This window comes from Fistularia commersonii, unplaced genomic scaffold, assembly GCF_037954325.1.
Source record: "Fistularia commersonii isolate RoL2024-O1a breed Wild unplaced genomic scaffold, RoL_Fcom_v1.0 HiC_scaffold_96, whole genome shotgun sequence".
Lineage (NCBI taxonomy): Eukaryota > Metazoa > Chordata > Actinopteri > Syngnathiformes > Fistulariidae > Fistularia > Fistularia commersonii.
This window is the reverse complement of record NW_028234054.1, coordinates 1027-7500: the sequence shown is the minus strand read 5'-3', so window position 1 is coordinate 7500 and position 6474 is coordinate 1027.

Sequence of the window (6474 nt, the reverse complement as noted above, 5' to 3'; positions counted from 1 at the left end):
AATACATGGATGTTATCGCCCTGTTACCGAATTATATCGATACCGATGTGCTTTTCACCTCATTGCTGAGTGGATTTATAAACAGGAACACCGAAACAGCTCCTTTCAGCTTCACGGCAGAAACGCCCCTGGTAATCCATGGAGTACCAGGGGAAAGCCTGTAAAATAAGCCCATACACACTTCTAACATGGCCTTTATCACCCTGTTACTGCATTACGATGACACCCATTTGCTTTTGATCTCATTGTCTGCCAACGTACGGAAAAAGCGGGGGGGCATTAAGGGGGGAGAGAGAGAGACATGGAGATTTTCTCAGCCTCTCATTCTTTTTTTTTTTTTTTTTTTAATTGAACATAAATAGTACACGCAAATGTACAAATAAACATGGCAAGGTAGAACTGAATGTCAATGAAACAACCAGGCATGAAGAAGAAAAGGACATAAGGACATTCGTTCTGTATGTAATCAGAAGTTAATAGTGTTAACGGTTTGTGAGAAATTTACATTGCTAGACAAAAAAAGAAATTAAAAGGAAATAATTAAATAAATAGATAGACCAATGAAATTAAAACCGAAAAAAAAAAATGCAAGGGGAATACGACATGTAATTAAGTTGGCGATTCACAAGGAATCTCAGACATCAAACTGTATATTTTTTGTTGTTTATATATAAACATATATAAACAAACATATATTGTTTGTTGTTTATTTTTGGGATATATTGAGGAATATTTAATGGAAAGGAGTCACAATCGCTTTTTGACAATGTCGAAGTGTATAGGTGGCTATAGAATTTAAAGTTTTCATTGGAAATGATAGCCTCATCTGTAATTTCCTTGTTGTTAAGACGGGCTTCCGCTTTGCTCCGCTCCTCCTCTCCTCCGCTCTTCCGCTCCGGGCCCTGGAACTCCCGATCCGCGGGACTTCGGTGAATTCCGGGCCAGTTTTTTTGCTCTTCTGCTCTCCTCCCCTCCTCCGCTTCTTCGCTCCCCCGCTTTGGACCCTGGAACTCTTGAACAGGGCCGGGCTTCTGCCCTCCGCCTCTCCTCTGCTCATCCGCTCCAGGCCCTGGCACTCCCTGTGATCCAGTCATTCGCATGTGCGTGCCCGGAGGTCCGGGAGCTCCACTCAAACGTCCGGGGGGGGTAAGGGTAAGGGGTCCTGTCCCTCTCCCCCCCTCCTCGCCGCCTCTGAGAAGAGAAACATCTCCTCCACTCCTCCGCTCCTCCGCTGCGGAACCAGGTATTACCGATCCGCCGGACTCAGGCGAATTGCAGAAAGGGGTTTTGCCGTCCTCCGCTCCTCCGCTCCTCCGTTTCGGGCCCTGGAACTCCCGAACCGCTGGACACAAGCGAATCACGGTCCGGGCTTCTGCTCTCCTCCGCTCCTCACCTCATCCGCTCCAGGCCCTGGTACTCCGTGTCCGCGGGAACCCCCCCCAACCCACAAAAACAAACTCTCACACACACACAAACACACGCACACACACACACACACACACACACACAAACACACAAACACACACAGACACACCTGAACTCATCATAGCTGTGCTAATAGCATTGGCCGAAACGTTTCCACAACCAAACCAACATTAGCTCATCCACTCATTCACATATGTGTGTGCCCAGAGGTCCGGGAGCTCCAGTCATAAGTCCGGGTGATCTATGTCCGGAGAAGGCTCACATTAGCCGCTCTAAGGGGTCCTGCTGCCCCCCAGCTTCCCGGCCTTTGAGAAGAGACACATAACTCCGCTCTTCCGCTTCTCCGCTATGGGCCCTGGTACTCCCGATCCTCCGAACTCAGGTGAATTGCGTGACGTGCTTCTGCTCTACTATAAGCCCCTACACACTTCGAACACGGCTGTTATCACCCTGTTACTGCATTTCAATGACACCCATTTGCTTTCGATCTCAGTGTCTGCCACCGTACGGAAAAAGCGGGGGGGTGGGGGGGTGGGGGGGCATAAGCGCATTCGTGCTGTAAGTAATCAGAAGTTAATAGTGTTAACGGTTTGCGAGAAATTTTTAATGCTAGACAAAAAAAGAAAATTAAAAGGATATAATTAAATAAATAGATAGAAAAATAAAATTAAAAACGAAAAAAAAAAAATTGTGAGGGGAATATAACATGTAATTAAGTTGGCGGTTCACAGGGAATCTCAGACATCAAACTGTTTTTAATTGAACATAAATAGTACACCCAAATATACAAATGTACAAATAAACATAGCAAGGTAGAACTGAATGTCAATGAAACAACCAGGCATGAGGAAGCAACGGACATGAGGACATTTGTTCTGTATGTAATGAGAAGTTAATAGTGTTACAGGTTTGTGAGAAATTTACAGTGCTAGACAAAAAACGAAATTAAAAGGAAATAATTAGATAAATAGATAGACAAATGAAATTAAAACCAAAAAAAAAAAATGCAAGGGGAATACGACATGTAATTAAGTTGGCGATTCACAAGGAATCTCAGACATCAAACTGTATATTTTTTGTTGTTTATATATAAACATATATAAACAAACATATATTGTTTGTTGTTTATTTTTGGGATATATTGAGGAATATTTAATGGAAAGGAGTCACAATCGCTTTTTGACAATGTCGAAGTGTATACGTGGCTATAGAATTTAAAGTTTTCATTAGAAATTATAGCCTCATCTGTAATTTCCTTGTTGTTAAGACGGGCTTAGCTTTGCTCCGCTCCTCCTCTCCTCCGCTCCTCCGCTCTTCCGCTCCGGGCCCTGGAACTCCCGATCCGCGGGACTTCGGTGAATTCCGGGCCAGTTTTTTGCTCTTCCGCTCTCCTCCCCTCCTCCGCTTCTTCGCTCCCCCGCTTTGGACCCTGGAACTCTTGAACAGGGCCGGGCTTCTGCCCTCCGCCTCTCCTCTGCTCATCCGCTCCAGGCCCTGGCACTCCCTGTGATCCAGTCATTCGCATGTGCGTGCCCGGAGGTCCGGGAGCTCCACTCAAACGTCCGGGGGGGATAAGGGTAAGGGGTCCTGCCCCCCCCCCCTCGCCGCCTCTGAGAAGAGAAACATCTCCTCCACTCCTCCGCTCATCCGCTGCGGAACCAGGTACTACCGATCCGCCGGACTCAGGCGAATTGCAGAAAGGGGTTTTGCTGTCCTCCGCTCCTCCGCTCCTCCGCTCCTCCGCTCCTCCGCTCCTCCGCTCCTCCGCTCCTCCGCTCCTCCGTTTCGGGCCCTGGAACTCCCGAACCGCTGGACACAAGCGAATCACGCTCCGGGCTTCTGCTCTCCTCCGCTCCTCACCTCATCCGCTCCAGGCCCTGGTACTCCGTGTCCGCGGGAACCCCCCCCAACCCACAAAAACAAACTCTCACACACACACAAACACACGCACACACACACACACACACACACACACACACAAACACACAAACACACACAGACACACCTGAACTCATCATCGCTGTGCTGATAGCATTGGCCGAAACGTATCCACAACCAAACCAACATTAGCTCATCCACTCATTCACATATGTGTGTGCCCAGAGGTCCGGGAGCTCCAGTCATAACTCCGGGTGATCTCTGTCCGGAGTAGGCTCACCTTAGCCGGTCTAAGGGGTCCTGCTGCCCCCCAGCTTCCCCGCCTTTGAGAAGAGACACATAACTCCGCTCTTCCGCTTCTCCGCTATGGGCCCTGGTACTCCCGATCCTCCGAACTCAGGTGAATTGCGTGACGTGCTTCTGCTCTCCTATAAGCCCCTACACACTTCGAACACGGCTGTTATCACCCTGTTACTGCATTTCAATGACACCCATTTGCTTTCGATCTCAGTGTCTGCCTCCGTACGGAAAAAGCGGGATGGGTGGGGGGGCATAAGCGCATTCGTGGTGTAAGTAATCAGAAGTTAATAGTGTTAACGGTTTGCGAGAAATTTTTAATGCTAGACAAAAAAAGAAAATTAGAAGGATATAATTAAATAAATAGATAGAAAAATAAAATTAAAAACGAAAAAAAAAAAATTGTGAGGGGAATATAACATGTAATTAAGTTGGCGGTTCACAAGGAATCTCAGACATCAAACTGTTTTTAATTGAACATAAATAGTACACCCAAATATACAAATGTACAAATAAACATAGCAAGGTAGAACTGAATGTCAATGAAACAACCAGGGATGAGGAAGCAACGGACATCAGGACATTTGTTCTGTATGTAATGAGAAGTTAATAGTGTTACAGGTTTGTGAGAAATTTACAGTGCGAGACAAAAAAAGAAATTAAAAGGAAGTAATTAAATCAATAGATAGACAAATAAGAAATTAAAACGAAAAAAAAAAAAAAAATTGCAAGGGGAATGTAACATGTAATCAAGTTGTTTTTTTTGTTTTTTTTTTTTTTTTTTTTTACCAAAAAAAAAAGGAACCTCGGACATGGGTAACTATATTTTTTTGTTTTCGGATTTTTCCATAAGTTTTAAGGATTTTTTTTTTTTTTTTTATATTTCAAAATCGTTTATGAAGACATTAAAATTTGGGGAGCATTTTTGCATTCTGTTCTTGTGAATGAAGAACTTGGCCAGGCCTAAAAGAACATTGACACAGAGTTCATCTGTTATGTTGCTTATAAGTAAACAGAATGTTATATCATCTTTTGAGAAGGAAACTGGTGACGATGGAATGAGAAGGAGAAAAAATATATGGTCAGTGGTTTCAATGTTGTCTTCACAAAATGTACAAATATTATCTTCAAAATTAAAGCGTACCCTCGATAATTCCTTAGATGGGTAGATGTCAGTCATAATTTTGAAGTGGGTCTCTTTTGCCTTGGGGGTATGGGTAGAGTCAGATACATAGTTCGCAGCGTGGCAATCGATTCCTCATCAAATTTATTTAAAATATCCTTTTTTTTTTTTTTGACGTCCAGGGAATAAGTTTCCTGTGAAACATTTCCTAATAAAGGAGTTGCCGCGCTTTCTGTCCACAATTGAGATTCCCTGGAGTGATAGTCGGGGTAACTGTGGTTGTACGGTTCGGTGCGTCATTATATTTTTGGTCAGGAATACAAATTGTCGAGGCAGTGCGTTTCGTAACTTTAGCAACTCTAATATGGGAGGCTTGAATCTGTGTGTAGTACAGAACTGCTCATTGTCCAGAGGACTGCCAGTGTCATCCATCAAGTCAATTATCGACCATATACCTTTCTCAAAGCATTCCTTGTAAAACAGAGGTTTGTTGCCATGCAGTACATATCGATTGTTCCAAACTATTATACTGTGTGGTGAGAAATTGTGTACGTATATCATTTTCCAGTATAATAATATTTGTTTATGGAACTCTGAACATTTGACAGGAATCTTGTTGATATCCAAGTCAGAGATAAGCAGAAGACTCAGGCCGCCGACTTTGTTGAATAAGTAGTTTGGAGTACAATACCAGAAAGAACGATGAGGTTTGATCCAGGATTTCAACCAGTTCACCTTCAATGTCCCATTCAAGCAGTCCGACTCTATCACTTTCAGCCCTCCTTCACTTGTTTCTTTCACCATATGTGATTTTTCTTAGATGGTGTGGTCTGTTCCTCCAGATAAAGTTGAAATTGATTTGGTTAACAGATTTTACGAGTTGATTTGGAGCAGCATTGGAATACGCTGGGTATATACATCTGGATAAACACATCCATTTTAGTCAAATATATCCGGCCTAATATTGATAAATCTCTCTGGAGCCATATATTAGAATTAAGCTTTACTTTGATTCAGTTTAGATTCAATGTTCCTGGATTGATTTAACGTTTGGTCCTTGGATAGGAAAATGCTCAAGTATTTTATTTCTGATTTCATAGAAACATCGCTGATTTCCTTTAGTGGCGAGTCATGCAGCGCAAGAAGTTTGCATTTCTTTAAGTTTAATGACAATCCTGAAGCCTTGGAGAATGTTTTGGTTTTTTTCGGCACTTATTGGGACTTGATGTTCATTTTTCAAAACTAAGGTTGTGTCATCTGCCAGCAGGCTAATAACAATTTCTGTCCCCAACATTACTTCTGTCCCACACGTATACACACACACACACACAAACACACACACACACACACACCTTAATTCCACTCTTTTATATACGCATGTCTGGAGTTCCGGGAGCTCGTTCTCAACGTTCTGGGGATAATCATAGCTGTGCTGATAGCATTGGCCGAAACGTATCCACAACCAAACCAACATTAGCTCATCCACTCATTCATATATGTGTGTGCCCAGAGGTCCGGGAGCTCCAGTCATAACTCCGGGTGATATCTGTCCGGAGTAGGCTCACATTAGCCGGTCTAAGGGGTCCTGCTGCCCCCCAGCTTCCCCGCCTTTGAGAAGAGACACATAACTCCGCTCTTCCGCTTCTCCGCTATGGGCCCTGGTACTCCCGATCCTCCGAACTCAGGTGAATTGCGTGACGTGCTTCTGCTCTACTATAAGCCCCTACACACTTCGAACACGGCTGTTATCA